Source organism: Sciurus carolinensis (genome assembly GCF_902686445.1).
Source record: "Sciurus carolinensis chromosome 14 unlocalized genomic scaffold, mSciCar1.2 scaffold_114_arrow_ctg1, whole genome shotgun sequence".
Classification (NCBI taxonomy): Eukaryota; Metazoa; Chordata; class Mammalia; order Rodentia; family Sciuridae; genus Sciurus; species Sciurus carolinensis.
Window position 1 is genome coordinate 1,322,705 of NW_025920106.1, and position 23,483 is coordinate 1,346,187.

Genomic DNA, 23,483 nt, shown 5'->3' on the forward strand with positions numbered 1-23,483 from the left:
TTGTCAGCACACTCAGCAGAAATTACTGATGTGCAAGCACACCATAAAAGGTGCAGCTCTCCAGAAAGCACATTTTGTTGGCCACATTGTCTGAATATTCTTTTCCATGATTCTTGATGAAAGACTCTTTCAATCTTGTAAACATCAGTGTGCATAGTCTCACTACTATGCAGTTTCACGTCCTTGGACAGGAAGGCTGGTTCACAGCTAGTGAAAAGCTAGAGGAGTTTGAGTTTTAATGGCTAATAAACCTCACATCTCGCAGAGGAGGAAAGCACTTTTCCTTTTTTGCTACTTAAGAATGTGGCAGAAATGTATGCTGAGGTAGCCTGGTCAATTCTTAATTTTTTCTTTATATAAAAACTTGGTCTCAATATATTTCTGGAAGGGTGACATTTCAAAGAAGCCACTGCTGAGACCAGCTTCCATCGAGGTCTCTAATGCTGGGCACCTGGCTGTCCTCTTCCATGGCTTTATCCAGGCACTGATTACTGTTCACATGCTGCAGGGTTAATTTCACTGGGTCATACTCCCAGAGCTGGTTGCCTTTTAGGTGGTGGCATTTGAGCATGGTAACTGGGCCATTAAGTTTGGAAACATCCAAGCAAAGGTCATCTGTTCTAATTTCTTTATTGGCAGTATAAGAGAAAACCTGATTGCCTCCCATACCATGACAATTAAAAATTCCAACTTTTTCATTCTCTTTTCTAGCCATGTTATCTAGACACTGATTTGTTTCCACATTTTGTATCTCTCCCAGTGAAAAATAGTGATGTGGAATTTGAGAATCAGGGTAAATATTCTCCAGGTACCAAGAGAAAGGTTTGCACTGTAGTTTGTGTCTTAGACCAAGTCTTGATGATATATTCCCATAATCTACCTTTGTAACACCTGGAGAAATTATATAGAAGAAATTCTTGAATTCATCCATCCACACTTCTGCAAGTCATCTTTTATTTTTATTGATAATTTGCCCTGTGCCTCCTGGAAATGTGTACAGGGTAGCTTTCCAAAACACAAGTCCAACATGTGAGCAAGTGACAATTTCCAAAGTTCCTCCACATTACCAAATCCTAAAGGAAATTTCTAGGCTTTCTCCTCCCCAAATATCCATTCCAGCATCATATGTTCCAATTTCCTGAAGGTAATCTCTGTCTATTGAAAAAAGGCCTCCTGCCATTGTAGGTGTTCTGACAGGAAGAGTTCGATCACCTTTCCTTCTGTCCATTTCTCTCTGGGGAACAGGATACCAGCAAAAATTGAGCTTCCAGTTGAATCCACCATAGGTCGTATCAGAGCCTGCCATGTACTCAAAAGTATCATTGCTGATCACATCAATGATAGGACATACAACTGTTCTCCTGTCATGTTTGATCCTTGCTAAGAGAGGCTCCAACCAACCCACTATGCACTCGCAATGAGCATCTAAGGAGGTGATCAAATGGCCTTTGGATACTGCAGCTTCTTTCAATCTAGCTCTGATCAATCCAGAAAGCTGTTCCATTCAAATTACATGAACTGGCACTTTCAGTTTCTTCACATAACTCTCTAGAGGTCTTTTCAAAAAGTCTTTTTCACTGGCATCATCTACTAGAACAATTTCTTCTATCATATGTCTTCGTGAGCGATTAATGACACTATGGACAGTTCGCAGAAGTGTGCTCCAAGACTCATTATGGAAAACAATCACCACACTTGTTGTAGGAAGATTATCTGGATACACCTTTGTTTTACACCCTTCTAACCTAACATCTGGTAAAGATCTGTTGAATGCAATCATCTCGCTTGCCATTAAATTGAACTGATTGATTTTAAACATCTCTTTCATCTTTTCTTGATCCTCCTTAGGAATGACGACTGGTTTCCCCATTTCTCCAGGACCTTCATGGGGTTTTTGTACTGGCTCTAGAACATCCCCAGCAGGAAGTCCTCTCTCCTTTTTCTCATCACATTTGTTGCATTCACTGAAGTAAAGCAGCAAGAACATATCCAACAGTACCCAAATTAAGGAGGTGGCTAAGACCACCTTGCAATATGCAATTTTCTCATGGCACTTTAAGTCGAATGCAAAATTTTAAAAAATATATATATAAATATACAAAGATCATGAAAATGATTCCAATCCAGTTTCATCAGAAATCACGTTCACATCCCCAAAGCGGTTTTTCAAATGAATTCATATTCCAAATCCACGTGTCCCACATTTCCTTGTTCCGCGGGCAGCTGTGGTGGGAGCTCCTCCGGCCGGCCCGGGCAGTCACAGCGCGGTCTCGCAGGCTGCAGCGTGGCCATCCGCTGTGATGCCTCCTTGGCCGGCTGTGATGCCGGCCGCTCCCCTGGCGGGCGGGCGGGTGGGCCCGACGCAAGCCCCACCTCCGCTGCGCCTGCCCCCACCTCTGAGGAGGGCCTCTAGGCTCGGCGGGCTAGTCGGGGCGCCCCGCGTGCCGCCGCCACTGCCGCTCACTCTGGGCCCCCTCAGCACCGCTGGCTGGGGCCGCAGGGCCACCCGCAGGCCGTTCGGGCGCGGTCCTCCGAACTCATACATTTTAATTTGCCTCTTTCTCCAGTTGACCAGAACATAGGTAGCTACTGATGTCATCCGTCTTATCTTCAGAACTTGACATTGTGGATTGCTCTGAGATTGGGGAGAATCCCCACACTTTTCTAACTTTTACTTCTGGGAACTTTATTTACCTTTTTGTAACAAACACCTAAGAAAAACAACTCAAAGGAGTTAAGATTTATTTTGGATTATGGTTTAAGAAGTTTCATTCAATGGTTCTCTGACACCACTGGTTTGGGCTTGTGGCAAGTCAGAACATCATGGTGGAAAGGTGTGGTGGAGTAAAGCTATTCAGTTCATAGCAGTCAGGAAGAGAGAAGGAGAAAGACACAGAGGGTGGGGACCAGAAATACTATTACAGGGTCTGCTTCCCATGACCTCCTTCCTCCAATGCTGCCCCACTGTTTACAGTTTACTCAATTCCCCATAGTCCATTCAGCTACAAACAGAGTAATCCACTATTGAGATTAGAACCCTCATGGTCCAGTCACTTTCTAAAATTCTCACTTCTGACATTGCTGCCCTATGACCAGCCTTTATGAAACCAGTCTGTGGAGGACATTTCAAGTACAATCTATGAGAATCAAATCATGTTCTTATGACAAAGATCAGAAAAATCCCAGAGGTTTTTTAATCTAATATAAAAGGATTTGTTATAAAGCTACAGGAAACAAAACTGTATGAAATATTTGGAAGACATCAACAGAAACATCAATGGAAAAGAATACAAAGACCAGAAACAATTCTATAGAAATAAGTCAAAAATTTTAACAAAGGTAAAAAGTTAATTTAATGAAGAGAGAATATTCACTATAATCAATGGTGCTAGAACAACTAGACATCCACATTTAAAAAAAATCTATACTGAGATTTTTAAACCTTTTATAAAATGGATCACAAATAAAAGTTTGAGGTGTAAAACTATTAGACTCCTTGTTGTATTGTGGATGTATTTTGAATATTTCCCCCAAAATTCATGAGATGAAATCTTGCTCCCCATTGTACCAGTAAGGAGGTGATGGGGTTTTTAATTCATGGTTAGATCAGGGGGCACCACCTTCAATGAGGATTAATGACTATTTTCATTCCTTGAGGTAATACTTTCCATTGAAATCTTTGAAAAGGCCTTTGTAAGTTAGGCGATGGTAAAACTAAAAGCAAAATATCATCTATCTAGTTTAGCTAAAGGAATAGTAAAGAAGCAAACTTGTAAATCAATGACTATAATATGATAGCCTTTAGGGACATCCACAGGAGAAGGACATTCTCCACTAGCTGCAGAGTATAAGGGGAAGTAGGTCCTAAATCTTTTACAGCTTCTTTTAGTTCTTTTAACATTTTAAAAGAGAGAGAGGCTCCCAATGAGGCTCTCCTCTCTCATCTATAGCCCATACTTTAGGGCAACAAATACTAACATCTCCCTGTTCTTGTGCCTCATGAAAAGTACCTAGAAATCCTACCTTTTGGACTTTCCTTTTTATTTTATCTGGGGGTTTAGGAAGGGCTGGCACAACAGGAGCCACCAAAGGTGGATCCTCATTATGATATCTGAAAGCGGCTTCTTCCAAGTCCTCCTCATCAGACAGGGAGAGCTGATCAGGCAGACCTTTCTCCTTTTGGCTGTCTTCATCATCATCTGACTCACTTTCACTTTCACTCTGAGTTTCCTCTGTATATTTTTTAACCGAGGCTGTCAGCAAAGGCTCCTTTTCTGACATTTCGTCTGGTGATCTTACCCTTTTACTTAGCTGCTCACTTTTATATCTAGGGTCTAAGCAGTCCCTAAAAATATTCCACAATGCAAAAGCATCAGCGGGGACTCTTTCATTGCCATATAATCTATGATGCACATGCATAGCATCGCCTACCTTTTTCCAGGTTTTAACATCTAAGGTTCCCTGTTCAGGAAACCAAGAGGCACATTCTTGCACAAAATGAAAAAATCTTTTTAATTGAGCTGTTCTTACATGAGTTCCTCTTTTAGTTAATAAGTGCTTAGCAATATCAATAAATAATGCTCTTTCTTTGCTTTCACTACCTCCCATGGTAGCTGTTCTGTCTATCCCTGCCTATCCTTTCTCGGCCTTCTCTACCAAGGGGTCCACAGCACCCCAGGCAGGATCCTAGCTGTCTCAAAAAGGAAAGAAATTAATAATAAATGGGGAGTTTACCAGATGCCCCACGTTGGGCGCCACTTGCCGGGGTCCAGTCCTAGCAGGAGTCCATGGGCTCCACACCGGTAAACGGGGCGCGGGTAGAGCATCAGTGATGGATGGAGAATGAAAGACACAGACTCTAGTTCTGGTACAATCAATCCCACTTTATTCTGGGGAAGGCCGGATTTATATACATTTTTCTTCAGGCTATAATGACAATCTTGTGGTTAATATTACAGAAGTTTTCCAAGCACAGGCAGAAATTGTTTTTAACAAGGAACAGAAAATTATGAGAAAACAGTAACCTTACAGATTATCCTTACCTATTCACAATTGTTTTAAGAATATCTAACTACCTCGGTAAACTAATACAATATTTTCTTCCTTAATATCTTAACTCTATGTGACCTAAGACTATTCTTATTATTCTCGCGGTTAAAACAATAGACAAGTAATCTCATGTGACTATCTCTACTAGGTCCATCTGTTTAATATCTGAATTGCTGAGTTAAGGGGTACAGTAGGGCAGCGGTCTCAATTGTAATTGTGTACCAATGTTTATTATAGGGGTGACATATTCTTTGTAGTAAGGAAGGAATGTTATGAAACTTTATTCTTATACCTCACCACCACACATGAACAAAACCATCGTTAAAATTTAACCAGCCTGTTGGAGACAAAGGCAGATCTACAACTATTTTCTCCAGAGGCTTTCAGGGACTCATTGTAGGGTTGCAAAATTATTTTTAATTTTGTTAGTGGTAAAGACCCATTGTTTTTCAGATTGTAGGTAATATTTTCTGGAATTTTGTTGTATTCCCTTCATCCCCTTAAGCAATCCGTTCAGACTGAAATGAGTAATATATTATCAGAGAAAACACCATGCTTTGGAGAAAAACACCTGGCAATTCCTTTTAGGATGAGCCTTTGCAATCATCCTCCAGAGGATCTTTGTCAAGCACTGGATGGAATTCCGGATGCCCCCACAATTTAGATGATCTAAAAATTTCCACTAGAATACTTCTATAACTAATAAATAAATTCAGCAAAGTAGCAGGATATAAAATCAATACCCATAAATTAAATACCTTCCTATATATTAGTAATGAATTCACTAAAACAGAAATAAAGAAAATTATTCCCCTCACCCCAAAAAGACAATAATTTTTCCCATTCACAGTAGCCTCAAAAAAAAAGATAGGTATCAATCTAACAAAAGAGGTGAAAGTGCTCTACAATGAAAACTACAGAACACTAAAGAAAGAGATTGATGATGACATTAGTGGATGGAAAGATCTCCCATGCTCCTGGAAAGGCAGAATTAATATCATCCAAATGGCCATATTACCAAAAGTGTTATACAAATTTAATGTAATTTCTATTAAAATCCTAATAACATTCTTCATAGAACCAGAAAAAACAGTCATGAAATTCATTTGGAAATATTAGAGATCCAGAATAGCCAAAGCAATCCTTAGCAAGAATAGTGAAGAAAGAGACATCACATTACCAGACCTTAAACTATACTACAGAGGTATAGTAATAAAAACAGCATGATTTGGTGTCAAAACAGACACATAGACCAATAGTACAATATAGAAGACATGAAGGCAAACCTACCTAGAAACAGGTATCTCATACTAGACAAGTGTGCCAAAAATATTCACTGGAGAAAAGATAGTCTATTTAACAAATGGTGCTGGGAAAAATGGAAAGAATATGTAACAAAATGAAATTACACCTTTATTTCTCACCCTGCATGAAACTCCACTCAAAGTGGATCAAAGACTCAGGTCTAATAGAAGAAAAACTAGGCCCAAATCTGTACCATGTTGGTCTAGAATCTGATTTCCTTAACAAGACCCCTAAAGTGCAATATGTTCAATCAAGAATTAATAAATGAAATGGATTCAAACTAAAAAGCCTCTTCTCAGCAAAAGAAACAATCAGTAATGTGAAGAGAGAGCCTACAGAATAGGTGAAAATCTTTACCACATGCACCTCAGATAAAGCATTAATCTCTAGGATATATAAAGAACTCAAAAAACTTAACACCAAAATCAAATAACCCAATCAATAAATGGACTAATAGACATATCACAGAAGTTATACAATCGATCAACAAATACATGAAAAAATTTCAACATTGCTGGCAGTTAGAGAAATGCAAATCAATACTACTCTAAGATTTCTTCTCTCTCCAATTAGAATGGTAATTATCAAGAATAAGAGCAACAGTAATGTTGACAAGGTTATGGGGAAAAAGGTACACTCATACATTGCTGCTGGGAATGTAAATTGGTACAACCATTACAGAAAGCAGTATAATTATTCCTCAGAAAACTTGAAATGGGACCACCATTTGACCCAAGTATCCCACTCATTGGTTTATACCTAAAGGTCTTAAAATAAGCATACTACAGTGATGCAGCCACATTAATGTTTACAGCAGCTCAATTCACAATAGCTAAACTATGAAACCAATTTAGATGCCCTTCAACAGATGAATGGATAAAGAAAGTGTGGTATGTATAAATGATGGAATACTACTCAGATTTAAAAAAAGAATGAAATTATGGCATTTGCTGGTAAGTTGATGGAGTTAGAGAATGTCATGCTAAGTGAAATAAACCAAACACCCAAAATTAAAGGCCAAATGTTTTCTTTGATGTGCAGATGTTTATTCACAATAACATGGGGTAGAGGAAGAAGAGTTACTTTATATTAGGTAGAGGGAGTGAATAGAAGGGAAGGGGTATGGGGGTAAGAAGGACAGTTGAGTGAAACAGACATTTTTACCTCACGTACATATATGACTGCATGACTGATGTGATCCTACTGATGTGATCCTGTGTATAATCAGAAAAATGAGAAATTATACTTTATTTATGTATGATCTATAAAAATGTATGAATGCATTCTACCATCATGTACAACAAATAAGAACAAATTTTAAAAGCTTAAAGAAATAAGAATATTCTTGAAGTTTTCCTTCAAAATCTACATTCCTATTGCCTCTTCTTCCTTAAAAAATATTCTAATGTGCATCTGATTAAGAGCCTGTTAAACTTTTAAATAGTTCACAGTGCTACTTGGCAAAAAGACTTTAACACAAGTACAGCAAACCTTGTGCATTCTTTCTATACTGGAGCCTCCATGGCCAGAGATTGCCTATCAGAGTGTGTAAAAAAAAAAAAAAAACATTACTTGAATGAAAATGAAAACACAACACATCAGTTTTGTAGGCAAGCACTAAAGCAGTGCTTAGAAACATTCAGAAGTCAGTAAGATGAAGGGGAAGCAGCAAATGATTCTAAGAAGCATGTGGGTAGGAGATAAAGCAAGTGAAAGTGCTACTTCAGAAGCTGAGTGAAGAGCATTTCAAGGAAAAAGTGATCTACTGTGTCAAGGGCTTCTGAGAGTTTAACTGAAATGTGAATTGACAGTCACTGGGCATCACAGAGATCACTGGTGAACTTGGCATAATGGCTGAGTAGGTTCAAAACTAGAGGAAATCTAATCATGAAGAAATGCTCAGACAAATCCAGATTATGACACATTCTGTAAAATTACCAGTTTTATTCTCCATAACTGTCAACATCATGAAAGACAAAAAGGTCCCCTCCCCACACCCCCCAAAAGATTAAAAACATTTCCAGATTTCAGAAAAATAGAGACATGGCAAATGCAATACAGAATCTATGGATGTTGGATTAAGAGAGAAAAAGAAAAACATAGCCATAAGGGATATTACAGGAACATCTGAAGAAAACTGATTAACATTAGATAATATAGAGAAAATGAGAGTAAGCAAAATACACACAGTAATACAGATAGTTTTTTTTTTTCTTTTTAAGAATTCTTCTATGATTTTGGACCCAGAACTACTAAAGAAAAACAATGTGGAGAAAAAGGACACTGCCTCACCATCAAACAAATATGGGTGATCCACACACTTTTGAAGCTGGGATAAGATATTATGAAGTTTACCTTTCTTTGCCATTTCATTTTCAAATGCATCTGTAATTTTGAAGAGAGAAATAAAAATGGACTAACAAATTAAACACAAAAACAAAAAAACAAACCCAACTCTTTATAAATAACCTTACTAATTTTATTGGACATTCCTCAAATTTATACTAACTCTCAATGGCTCATCTTGCACTAAGAATTAATAGCATATCCACATGGAACTTTCCTATACATCACTTTGTTTTGAGAAGAAAGTATAAATTGAACTTGGTGGTGGTTTGTTATAATAACTGGAAATTTCTGAAATTTCCTTCTTTAACTTCTATTGTGGATTTAAGGGGGGGAAGCAAATGGAGGACAAAAGACATGAATGAATATTTAAAAGTGTTTGCTTCCTTGTAAGGAATAAGAAAATCTAGGCAAAAGGAAAAAGGGAAATTCCATCATGCAACAACTGAGTCTGATACACTTAACACTGCCATTGTCTTATTTCAGTTGACCTGAGTATCATTCAGAATAAAAATTTTACCCTATATTCTTGCTATACAAAGTGAGTGTAATTATAAAATATTTCCCAGCCCCCAAGTCACATCCTCATTTAGTTTCTAAATGAATGAACTGCCCTCTGATTACCTTGATCTTTCATCAAAATTGCCTTGTAGTATTTTTTCTGCAAAGCTGACATGACATGATATATCACTACTTCTGTCTCCTTGGGAAGCTCTGTGGCTACCTCAGCTTTTACTCTCCTCAGCAGAAATGGCTGGAAAAGTTTGTGTAGTTCACTTATTGTGTAAGGAAAAAAATACAAGAAAGTGGTTCAAAAATACAACAAAGGCACTGAATTACTAGAGAACATATAACAATTTACTTTCCTCATTTTCAAGGTAATTCTGCATTCTAGGTTAGTATAGCAATTTTCACAGTACAGACACTCCTGGACTTACAAAGTGATTGCATTCTTATAAACCCATCACAAATTGAGAATATCATGTAAGTAAAAAATGTATTTAACAGACCTAACAAACCAAACATCACAGCTTAGCTCTCCCTACATTAAATGTGCTCACAACACTTACAATAGTCAACTCAGGCAAATTAAGCTAACATAATAATATTTTATAAAAAAAACTGTTGAATACTTTATGTAATTTACTGAATACCTGTGTCTAAACAACACTGACAACATAGAACACTGTAGAGTATCAGGTATTTACCCTCATGTTCACCTGGGGAACTGGGGAGTTGTGACTTGCTGCTGCCATGCACCCTCACAGGACAGTACCTTACAACATATCTCTAGCCTGGAAAAGACCGATACTCATGTTGTCTTATGACTGAATAGTATCCCATTGTGTACATACACCATGCTTTCTTTTTTCATCTCTAATGGAAATTTAGGCTAGTTCCAAATTTTGGGTACTGTTAATGGTGCTGCAATAAACACAGGAGTAGGAATATCTCTATGACATGTTGATGTCCCTTAATTTGATGGAATTGCTGAATTGTAAAGCAGTTCTAGTTTTTGTTTTTTGGGGAAACTCCATCCTGTATTCCATTATATGTGGACCAATTTACTGCCACCAGGAGTATATCAGAATTCCTCTTTCATCACATCCTTGCTAGCTTTGTTAAATTTTGTCTTTTTGTAATAACTGTTCTCACTGGGGTGGGGTAGTTTCACATTGTGGTCATGATTTGCATTTCCCTGATGACTAATGATTTTGAACATATTTTAAAATGTTTTTATTTGTTCTAATTAGTTATACATGACAGAAGAATGCATTTATGCACTTTGATATATCATACATAAATGGGGTAAAATTTTACCTTTTTCTTATTTTTTTATTGTAAACAAATGGGATACATGTTGTTTCTCTGTACATGAAGTCAAGGCATGCCATTTGTGTAATCATAAATTTACACAGGGTAATGTTTGATTCATTCTGTTATTTTTTTCCTTCCCCCCAACCCCTCCCACCCCTCTTACCCTCTATACAGTCCTTCCTTCCTCCATTCTTGTGACCGTCCTTAAAGCTAACCCTAAACCTAACCCTAACCCCAACACTAACCCCTCACACCCCCATTATATGTCATCATCTGCTTATCAGCAAGATCATTTGTCATTTAGTTTTTTGAGATTGGCTTATCTCACTTAGGATGATATTCTCCAATTTCATCCATTTGCCTGCAAATGCCATAATTTTATCATTCTTTATAGCTGAGTAATATTCCACTGTGTATATATATATATATATATATATATATATATATATATATATATATATATATATATCACAGTTTCTTTATCCATTCATCAATTGAAGGACATCTAGGTTGGTTCCATAATCTGGCTACGGTGAATTGAGCAGCAATGAACATTGATGTGACTGTATCTCTGAGTATGCTGATTTTAAGTCCTTTGGGTATAGGACAAGGAGTGGCATAGTTGGGTCAAATGGTGTTTCCATTTCAAGCTTTCTGAGGAATCTCCATACTGCTTTCCAGAGAAGCTGAACTAATTTGCAACCCCACCAGCAATGTATGAGTGTACCTTTTTCCCCACATCCTCACCAACACCTATTGATGCTTGTGTTCTTGATAATAGCCATTCTAATTGGGGTGATAGGGAATATTAGGGTGGTTTTGATTTGCATTTTTCTTATTACTATACATGTTGAACATTTTTTTCATATATCTGTTGATTGCTTATACATCTTCTGTGAAGTGTCTGTTCATTTCCTTAGTCCATTTGCTGATTGGATTATCTGTATTATTGGTGTAGAGTTTTTTGAGATCTTTATATATTCTAGAAATTAGCACTCTATCTGAAGAATGAGTGGCAAAGATATTCTCCCATTCTGTTGGCTCTCTCTTCACATTACTGATACCTTTCTTTGCTGAGAGAAAGCTTTTAAATTTGAATCTATCCCAGTTGTTGATTCTTGCTTTTATTTCTTGTGCTATGGGAGTCCTGTTAAGGAAGTCTGATCCTAAGCCAACAAGTTGAAAATTTGGACCTATTTTTTCTTCTATAAGATTCAGGGTCTCTGGTCTGATTCTGAGGTCCTTGTTCCATGGAGAGTTGATTTTTGTGCAGGGTGAGACATAGGGGTTTAATTTCATTCTCTTGCATATGGTTTTCCAGTTTTCCCAGCACCATTTGTTGAAGAGGCTATCTTTTCTCCATTGCATATTTTTGGCCCCTTTGTCTAGTATGAGAAAATTGTATTTATTTGGGTTTGTGTCCGTGTCCTCTATTCTCTACCATTGATCTACCTGTCTAATTTGGTACCAACACCATGCTGTTTTTGTTACTATTGCTTTGTAGTAGAGTTGAAAGTCTGGTATTGCGATACCCCCTGCTTCGTTCTTTCTACTGAGAATTGCTTTAGCTATTCTGGTTTTCTTATTCTTCCAGATGAATTTCATAATTGCTTGCTTTATTTCTATAAGGTACATCATTGGGATTTTAATTGGAATTGCATTGAATCTGTATAGCACTTTTGGTAGTATGGCCATTTTGACAATATTAATTCTGCCTATCCAAGAACATGGGAGATATTTCCATCTTCTAAGGTTTTCTTTAATTTCTTTCTTTAGTGTTCTGTAGTTCTCATTGTAGAGGTCTTTCCCCTCTTTTGTGAGATTGATTCCCAAGTATTTTATTTTTTTAATGCTATTGTGAATGGCGTAGATTTTCTAACTTTTCTGTTGAAGATTCATCATTTATGTATAAAAATGCATTGGATTTATGAGCATTGATCTTGTAACCTGCTACTTTACTGAATTCACCTATGAGTTCTAAAAGTTTTCTGGTGGAATTTCTAGATTTCTCTGAATATATTATTATGTCATCAGCGATCAGGGATAGTTTGAGTTCTTCTTTTCCTATTCACATCCCTTTAATTTCTCTGGTTTGTCTAATTGCTCTGGCTAGAGTTTCAAGGATGATGTTGAATAAAAGTGGTGAAAGAGGACATGCCTGCCTTGTTCCCGTTTTTAGGGGGAATGCTTTCAGTTTTTCATCATTTAGAATGATATTAGCCATGGGCTTAGTGTAGATGGCCATTAAAATATTAAGGAATATTCCCACTCTCCCAATTTTTTCTAGTGTTTTGAGCATGAAGGGATGCTGTATTTTATCAAATGCTTTCTCTGCATCTATCGAAGTAGTCATTGATTCATAACTTTAAGTCTCTTGATATGGTGAATGGGATTTATTGATTTCTGGATGTTGAACCAACCTTGCATCCCTGGGATAAAACCCACTTGATCGTGGTGCCCTATATTTTTAATACATTTTTGTATGCGATTTGCAAAGATTTTGTTGAGAATTTTTGCATCGATGTTCATTAAGGATATTGGTCTGAAATTTTCTTTTCTTGATGTGTCTCTGTTTTATTTAGGTATCAGGGTGATATTGGCTTCATAGAATGTGTTTAGGAGGGTTTCCTCCTCTTCTATTTCATGGAATACTTTGAGGAGTATTGGAATTAGCCCTTCTTTAAAGATTTTGTAGAACTCGGCTGAGAACCCATCAGGTCCCGGACTTTTCTTTGTTGGTAGGCTTTTGGTGACCTCTTCTATTTAATTGCCTGAAATTGATTCATTTAAGTTGTGTATATCCTCCTCATTCAATTTAGGTAATTCATATGTTTCTAGAAACATGTTGATGTCTTCAAGGTTTCCTGTTTTGTTGGAATATAGGTTTTCAAAATAGCTTCTAATTATGTTTTGTATTTCACTCCTGTCTGTTGTGACATTTTCTTGTTCATTCCGAATTTTAGTAACTTGAGTTTTCTCCCTCTTTCTCTTTGTTAGTGTGGCTAAGGGTTTATCAATTTTGTTTATTTTTTCAAAGAAGCATCTATTTATTTTGTTAATTCTTCCAATTGTTTCTTTTGTTTCAATTTCAGTGATTTGGGCTCTGATTTTAACTATTTCCTGTGTTCTACTTTTGGTGTTGGTCTGCTCTTCTTTTTCCAGGGCTTTGAGCTATAGTGTTAAGTCATGTATTTGTTGATTTCTACTTCTTTTTTTGAATGCGTCCCATGAAATAAATATTTCTCTAAGTACTGCTTTCATAGTGTCCCAGAGATTTTGATATGATGTGTCTTTTTTCTCTTTTACTTCTAACAATATTTTATTTCCCTCCTGATGTCTTCTGTTTTCCATTCATCATATAATAGTGTGTTATTAAATCTCCAGGTATTGGAGAAGTTTTTGTTTTTTATTCTGTCATTTATTTCTAATTTCAATCCATTATGATCTGATAGAATACAGGGTAGTATTTCTCTCTTCTTGTATTTGCTAACAGTAGCTTTGTGGCATAAAATATGGTCTATTTTAGAGAAGGATCCATGTGCTGCTGAGAAGAAAGTGTATTTGTTCTTTGTTGGATGGTATAGTCTATATATGTTGTTTAAGTCTAAATTGTTGATTGTGTTATTGAGATCTATGGTTTCTTTATTCAATTTTTGTTTGGAAGATCTATCCAGTGGTGAGAGATGTGTATTAAAATCGCTTAGTATTATTGTGTTGTGGTCTATTTGTTTTCTGGAATTGAGAAAGATTTGTTTGATGTACATGGATGAGCCAATGTTTGGGGCATAGATATTTATGATTGCTATGTCTTGCTGATTTTTGCTTCTCTTAAGCAGTATGTAATGTTCTTCTTTATCCCTTCTGACTAGTTTTGGCTTGAAGTCCACATAAACTGAAATGAGGTTAGATCCTCCAGCTTTTTTGCTGTGTCCATGTGAATGGTATATTTTTTCCCATCCTTTCACCTTTATTCTATCCGTAATTCTTTCTATGAGATGAGTCTCTTGCAGGAAGCATATAGTTAGGCTTTTCTTTCTAATACTATCTGCCATTCTATGTCTTTTGATTGATGAGTTCAGGCCATGAACATTCAGGGTTATTATTGTGATATGATTTGTATTCCCAGTCATTTGACTCATTTTTGTTTTTTGACATGGTATGGTTTCTCCTTTATTTGGCTATTCTTTTAGTGTAGTTCCTCCTGTTGCTGAATTGAATCATTGTTTTTCATCTCTTCCTCATGGAATATTTTGCCGAGAATGTTCTGTAATGCCGACTTTCTTTTAGTAAAATCCTTTAGCTTTTGTTTATCATGGAAGCATCTTATTTCATCATGAAATCTGAAAGTAAGTTTTGCTGGGTATAAGATTCATGGTTGGCATTCTTTTTCTTTCAGGTCTTTGTAAATGTTGTTCCAGGCCCTTGTAGCTATTAGGTTCTGGATTGAAAAATCTGCTGATATTCTTATTGGTTTCTTTCTGAATGTAATTTGATTCTTTTCTCTCACAGTCTTTAAAATTCTCTTTATTTTGTATGTTAGGTATTTTCATTATAATGTGCCTTGGTGTAGGTCTGTTTAATTCTGTATATTTGTAGTCCTATAGGTCTCTTGTACTTGGTTTTCCATTTCATTCTTCAGATTTGGGAAATTTTCTGATATTATTTTATTGAATAGATTGTTCATTCCTTTGGTTTGTTTCTCTAAGCCTTCCTGAATCCCAATAATTTTTAAATTTGACCTTTTTATGATATCCCATAATTCTTGTAGATTCTGTTCATGATTTTGTACCATCTTCTCTGTTTGTTCAACTTTTTTTTCAAGGTTAAATATTTTGTCTTCAATGTCTGAGGTTCTGTCTTCCAGGTATTCTAGCCTATTGGTTATGCTTTCTATGGAATTTTTAAGTTGGTTTATTGTTTCCTTCATTTCAAGGATTTCTCTTTTTTTCAGTATCTCTTACTCTTTATTGAAATAATCTCTTGCTTCCTGTATTTGCTCTTTTAACTGTTGATTGGTGCCATCATTTAATTCCTGCATTTGCCCTTTCATCTCCTCCTTCAATGCCTGCATTGTTCTTTCGTCTCTTCATTTGCTTCCGTGATTGTTTTAGTTATTTGCATTCTGAACTGCCTTTCTGACATTTCTTCTGCTGTTCTGTCATTGGGTTTTATTGATATATTATCTAGGTTTGTTTGGGACATTTTCTTCCCTTGTTTTCTCATACTGGTCAGATATCAGTTGGACTCTGAGATATTGCAGATTTCCTCTATTGGCTTATAGTGTCCCTGTAGATATCCAGTATATCATCTCTCTGCCTTCAGTAATCTGAAGTGTTGGAGGAACTTGATAATGTAGTCATTCCATAGAAAGCTGCCCCTAGCCTGCTACTGGTTCCAGGGCTTGGAGCTGGCTCTGTGCAGAAGGGCTCTCACTGGGCGGCCTGTACTGAGAAGATGGCCATGGAAATAGCCTGCTGTCCGAGCGAGCAGGGCTGCTTGGAAAATTCTCTGGCTGCCCTGCCCTGGTTCCAGAGGCTGCCTGTGGGCCGGAGCTCGCCACTGGCTCCAAGACTTGGAGCTAGCTCTGTGCAGAAATGCTCTCACTGGGTGGCCCGCTCTGAGAATCTGGCCACGGAACAAGCCCGCTGCCAGAGGGAGCAGAGTTGCCTGGGAAAGACTCTAGCTGCACTGTCTGCTCTGAGAAGCCGACCCTGTCTGGGCCTGCCACCCGCGCCAAGTTTCACTCAGTGGTGGAGACTCACATCTTGGCTCTATATTAGTCTGAGACTCTCAATGCCTCTCCTTCTTGAATCCTGGGTTCTGGAGTGACAGGAGATGCAGTCATCCTCTGGTCCACCATCTTGGCTCGTCCTGTGGAAGGAGACTCCATATAGTGATAGTTTGAGTTCTTCTTTACCTTTTTGTATACCTTTAATTTCTTTCTCTATTGTAATTCCTCTGGCTATATTTTTAAGGATATTGTTGCATAAAAGTGATGAAAGAGCATACTTGTTTTGTTCCAGATTTTAGAGGAAAGTCTTTCCAATTTTTCTCCATTTAGAATTTTGTTGGCCTTGGGTTTGGCATATGTGGCTTTTATGATGTTGAGGTATGTTCCTACTATACCTAATTTTTTCTAGTTTTCTAAGCATTATGGAGTCCAGTATTTTGTCTAATGCTTTTTCTGCATCTATTTAGATAATGATTCTTGCTTTTAAGTCCATTGATAAGATAATTTACATTTATTTTTTTCCATATGTTGAACACATTCTGCATCCCTGGGATGAACCACACTTGATAGAGGTGCCCTCTCTTTTTAATATTTTTGATAGAAATTTTCCAGAATTTTATTGAGAATTTGCATCTGTGTTTATCAGTGATATTGGTCTGAAGTTTTCTCTCCTTAATGTGTCTTTGTCTGATTTTGGTATCAAGTTGATATTCATCTCATAGAATGAGTTTGCAAATGTTCCCTCCTTCTATTTCATGGAATAATTTGAGGAGTATTGGTATTAATTCTTCTTTGAAGATCTTGTATAACTCAGATAAGAATCCATCTGGTTCTGGGCTTTTCTTAATTGGTAAGCTTTTGATGGTGTTTCCAATTTTATTGTTAAAATTATTCTGTTTCAGTCATGTATAATCTCCTGATTCATATTAGATAGTTCATATGTCTGTAGAAATTTGTCAATGTCTGCAGAATTTTCTTTTGTTGGAGTATAAATTTTCAAAATAGTTTCTAATTATTCTGTATTCAGTTGGGTGTGTTGTGATATTTCCTTTTTCATCTTGTATTTTGTTAATTCAAGTTTTTTCTCTCTCTTCTTTAGTGTGTCTAGGGATTTATCAATTTTATTGATTTTTCAAAGAACCAACTTTTTGTTTTGTCATTTTTTTTCATTTCTTTCTTTTCCAATTACATTGATTTTAGTTCTGATTTAATTATTTCCTATCTTCTCCTGTTTTTGGTGTTGATTTGTTCTTCTTTTTCTAGGGCTTTGAGATATAATATTAGTCCATTTATTTGTTGACTTTTTATTCTTTTAATAAATGAGCTCAATGCAGTGAACTTTCCTCTTAGTAGTGCCTTCATTGTGTCCCATAGATTTTGGTTTGTTGTATCCATATTTTCATTTACTCTAGGTATTTTTTTATGTCATCCTTGATTTCTTCTACTATCCATTTTTCATTCAACAGTGTATTTGTCTCCATGTATTAGAGTAGCTTCTATTTTTTATCTTACCATTTATTTCTAATTTCAGTCCATTATGATCTGATAGACTGTAGGGTATTATCTCCATTTTTTATATTTACTAAGAGATATAAGTTGCATAAGATGTGGTTTGTTTTAGAGAAGGATCCGTGTACTGCTGAGAAAAATGTGTATCACTCATTTATTTATGAAACATTGTATATATGCCTGTTAAGTCTAAGTTATTTATTGTAATATTGAGTTCTATAGTTTCTTTATTTAGATTTTGTTTAGATCTGTTCTGTAGTAAGAGAAATGTATTAAAGTCATGCAGTATTATTGTGCTGTGGTCTATTTGATTCTTGAAATTGTGAAGGGTTTGATGTACATAGATGCTCCATTTTTTGAGGCACAAGTATTCATAATTTTATGTCTTGCTCATGTATAATTCCGTTCAGTAGAATGAAATGACCTTCTTTGTCCCTTCTGATTAACTTTGGCTAGAAGTCCACCTTTTCTAATATGAGGATGCAAACACCTGATTGTTTCCACAATTCACATGAGTGATGTTTTTTTCCTATCCTTTCACCTTCAATTTGTGGATGTCTTTGCCTATGAAGTGAGTCTCTTGGACAAACCTTATTTTTGGATTTTTTTTTTTTAATCAAATCTGCAAGTCTATATCTTTTGCTTGATGAATTGGGACCATTAACATTCAAGGTTATTACTGAGATATGATTTGTATTCATGGTCATTTGGTTTATTCCTGGCTTTTAATTTGATGTAGTTTCTTCTTTGACTATTCCTTTACTGTAGTTTCTCCCTTTGCTGATTTTACCTTTTTTTTCCCTCTTCATCCTCATGGAATATTTTGATGAGAATGTTTTGTATTACAGACTTTCTAATTGTGAATTTTTTTAACTTTTAATTTTCATGGAAGGTTTTTATTTTATCTTCAAATCTGAAACTTAATTTTGCTGGTTATAAAATTCTTGGTTGGCATCCATTTTCTTTCCAAGGTTGAAATATGTTGTTCTATGATGTCCTAGCTTTGTGGGTCTCGGTTGAGAAATCACTTGAGATCTGAATTGGTTTTCTCCTATATATAATTTGCTTTTTTTTTCTCACAGCCTTTAAGAATTTACCCTTATTCTGTATTTTAGTCATTCTCATTTTAATGTGTCTTGGTGTGGGTCTGCTGTAATTTTGTACATTGGGAGTCCTTTAAGCCTCCTGTATTTGATTTCTCATTTTATTCTTTAGGTTTGGGAAAATTTTCTGATATTATGTCATTGAAAATATTGTGCATTCCCTTGGTTTATACCTCTGTTCCTTCATCTATCCAGATAACTCCTATATTTGGTATTTTCAGGTTTTCCCATAATTCTTGGAAGGTCTGTTCTTGGATTTTGCCATATTCTCTGCATGATCAACATTATTTTTAATAGTAAATAATATTGTCTTCATTGTCTGAGGTTCTGTATTCTAAATAGTTTAGTCTATTGGTGATGCTTTCCATTACAAGTACAATTTGGTTTATGGATACCTCCATTTCAAGGATTTCTGCTTGTTTTTTCCCCCACAATCTCTAATGCTTTATTGAAGTGATCCTTCACTTCCTGTATTTTCTCTTCGATTTTAATCTTTATACCATCCTTTAATTAGATCAGTTTAACTATTTATATTCTAAACTCCTTTGTGGACATTTTTTCTACTGTTATGTCAGTTGATTCTCATATTGGGGCATCTTGATTTGTTTGGGGCACTTTTTTCCCTTGTTTTTTTTTCATGTTGCTTGTGTGTTTTCCCATCTAGTAGTATGAATCTGTGGTACTACAGACTCTGTCCTACAGAACTATATTGTCCCTGAAGTTTTCTAGTACACCACCATTAAGAGGGAGACCAACAGCAACAGCACCCAGTACAAAAAATACTCATCCTCAAATCTAATAGCTTCCACCAAGGTGTCCACTGCCCTATAGCTATAAACAGCAATGATGAGTTCAATAATGGTCCACAATATAAACAGAACATTTGCCAAAAGGTTTTGCAATCTCAAATATTGGACACTGATAAATCAGAAATAGTGCAGGACATGATGTTCATGAAGGAGAGAGAAACCACAAGCAAAAGTTCACAGAAAGAGTAGAAGAAGAACCAACAGAGATTGACTATTAGGGGGAGAAAAGTTAGAAAGGGAATCCAGAGAAACAGACAAGGAAGAGGAAGAATATATATATAAAGAGAAAAAAAGTTAAAAATATAAGAATATACAGCAGAACTACAAAACACCATGCATATATCTCCATCCTCAACAAACTGGTGCATGAAAAACACCATGCTCCAAATATGGTGGAGAGAGATGCCAGAGGAAAAAAATAAAATAAAATAAATCTCAGTGGGAAATTGAAAAACTGTCTCTGCTAGCATCCAAATGCTTCTCAACCCTGCCTCTGACTTCCCACAAGATGGTCTGACCCAGACAGGTCCTGACAGACCCAGTCACTATCCCACCAATCTGGGCCTCAGATGTCTTAAGTTTGACCATGTTGCCGTCCCAAGATCTCAATGATACTGGAATTTGGAAATAGACCACCAGGGATGAGCAATCCTGAGAGACAAAAACTAGATGGCGGCAACCAGCACCCCCAGGAGGAAGACCCCATTTACAGCCAAACCCACAGGCATCTGACACTCAACCTCCAGGTCCTGGTGGGTGTCCCCAGACAGGTGCACCTTGACTTCCCAACATAGCAATAGCAGGAAACCCACCAGTATCTCATACCTCAGGTTATGACTGGTGTCTCAAAATGAATGCAGTCATGTGCAACCAAATCTGGAGTCTTCCTGGCAGTAAACCTCTGGGCAGTGGTAGAAGTGGTTAGTGGTAGGGGGTCAGTGACAGCAGGCAGGTGCTCAGCAGCAGCTCAGTCATCTGTGTTGTTGGCAATGGTGGGGGATCAACAGCTGCAGTGGTGGCAACTGTGGCTGTAGCTGCAGTGGCAACCAGAGAGAAGACATCCAGGTGACCTCCAGGGAGCAGCAGCAGCTTTGGTAGCAGGGATGTCAGGGGCAGCAATGTCAGTGGCAGCAGTGTAGACCACAGGCATGCCCAGAGAAAAGACCTCTGGTATGCAGCAGCAGTGTGGGCAGCAGTAGCACCCAAAGAAAACACCTCCAGGCATCTGGGGCAGTGGCCTCAGGGGCAGTTGTCCCCCAACTAAGAGAAAAACTCCAGGCAATGACCCCTTCCACAATATTCTGCCACCCCATACCTTGAGAATCACTTATATACACCGAAGCCTGTTTCTTGATTCCTTTAGTAGAGTGAGAGCCTTAGCATTTTATTTTTGGATCTTCTTGACCTTTGGCATCTCCCTTTGCCTCAGTTTCCTAAAGAGTGGGTTCAATTCCTGGGCAAGTATTTATTAGGCTTTTTGGATGTGCCAGGCTCCGCAATTGGTGTTAAGCTGCACTGAGATAGTGATGTAAGCAAATAGTTATAAAATGCCTCAAATAGATGTGACTAAGGGACATAATGGATTAAAAGGAGCAAGGGTTCTCTTGCTGTTGCCTACCTATTGACTTTTCTATTCAAGAAGTTTACCCTGAGTCAGGGCATGTGATTGGGAATGGGCCCTTTTTTTTCCAGGAAATTGGAGACCACCTGATTGAGGCTAGTGGGAAATTTCACCTGCTGGATAAGCTGCTGGACTTCCTACATTCCAGGTATAAGTATTTATACTGCTCTCAGCTGGTGACTGTTTAAAACCTAATTAATGAGGAACTTACTTATTTCATGAGACTGATTCAAGTTTTCCTCTTTTACAAGACCCTAATTCAGGGTCAACTTTCTCTGAAATTATACACCCACCCCATTGCATCTCATTCCACCCCACTTTTCCCCACCATTATTCTTTCTTTCCTGAATTCCTATAGCATTTAGGAATCCTCTCCAGCATTTGGCAAGTCCTACCTTAATCTACTGCCTGGTTGATCAGTGTATGTTCACTTCATCAGTCCAGCTGTATTGTTTAGAGTCACAAGGACAGAGTCAGCATTGAGCATTTCTTTTATAATTGCCTGCTGGTACTTTGTGTTAAATTGACACATAATAAAGTCTTAGTAAGCATTTATTCTTGTTAACCTGTTGGGTTTGATTTAAACTCAAGGGGTACTTGGAATAGTCTTTCCCAGAAATGTGAGCTGGGTATCAGAAGACCAGAATTTCAAAATTGTCCCTTTAGGATGATGTCCCAGGTGTGGCCTGAACTAACCTAAAACTTCAGATTTGGCAAAAATTTCTAATCTTTTGCAAGTTAAATAATTGCATGTATTACTGTGCTTAATTTTCTTTAACATATCAACTATAGGTGTGTTAGAGATGGAGAAGAGTCCATAAATACCCTCCATCCAAGTTTTTTGTCTCAGACCCAGAAAGGTCTTGTCCAAAGTCATATAGTTAGCAAATATCAGAGATGAGATAAGAATTGAAGTACTCTGTTGGGGTCTTAAGCCCCCTTGCCCTTCTCAACCAGTGGCAAGGGAAGGGGACACTCCCCAACAAGGTCAGATCAGGATAGGTAGGGCCGACTGATCGCCCACTCCCAGCCCTCCAGGCGGAGGACAATCAGATGCATCAGGGAGACCCATCACAGCAGGAACTCATTTATTGAGGAAATTCCACAGCTTTTATGTAGGGTGGGGGCTAGGCGGGAACCAATCAGCTTAAAGGTCTGCAAGGCAGGGGGGTTCACGCAGGTAAGAGTCCCATTGGACTATATGGCAAGCACGAGCTGATCACGTTCACAGAACTGTCATTAACCAATCCCTGAGGGTGGTCCAGTTTATCTCATGAACCTTTGAAACCGCCTTTGAGCCTTGATTTTGCTCACTCACCAAGAAGTAAGGAGTCAGCCTGAGTTAGTTAATGTGTCATTAGTCCCAAAAGTACTCAACTTTATTTAAGCTCAATGCTTTCCCAAAAATTTGGGCTAGAAACTGGCAGGAGTTCTCCCTAACTCTTGAGCTTATCTTTATGGTAAGCTTAAATTAAGTTCATTTTCTTAAAAAAGACTATTGTTTTGTCAACACTGTACTTCTTTGTTCAGGCAAATTTTAAAACAATGTCTGATAACAAGGAGCTCTCAGCTTGATTTTGTTCTTAATGCATTATTTTGAATTCTTTCCTCTTTTCACTATCTGTATGCAAGTTTCCTCATGTATCATAGGGGAATGCTTCTCTAAAATGATGCTTCTCAGACTTTTGTAGATGATAATGTCTTACACCCCCAAGTGGGGAATAGCAGTAGATAGCTGACCACAGCTCTTTAGGATCTTGGGGAAGGGGTACACACATAAGTGAATCTTGCCATTTACTCTTCATGTGTTTATTTATTTCACTATTAAAGTGAAAGTTTATATTTATTTTCAATGAGTGAAGTGACATTCCAGAAATAGGCTCCTTGGTTGCTCTAGGGTTTCCATAGTTCCTGGTGAATTGACATGTGCTGTGTGGAGAATATCTCCACTGTAACTTTAAAACTGCTCTGAAGGATGCAGCTACATATGGAGGCACTTTGTATTCTTATGTAAACTATGTAGAGTTTCTGAGAAAGTTATGTGACATTTATATTTCTACTTTATCATTCAGCTTACTTATAAAATTGTATTCTTTGATAAATTTTGTGTGAGGGTAGCTCACCTTAAATACTACTAGAGTATCTCTTTTTCTTTACCTTGCCAGAGGCTATTGAGATTTACTTTTCTCCCA

General features: G+C 37.2%; 1 pseudogene; it reads right to left on the bottom strand.

Moving 5' to 3' along the window:
- Positions 1 to 370: 370 nt before the first annotated feature.
- LOC124973256 (polypeptide N-acetylgalactosaminyltransferase 1-like) lies at positions 371 to 2,002 on the bottom strand (annotated as a pseudogene).
- Between the last annotated feature and the right edge of the window lie 21,481 nt (positions 2,003 to 23,483).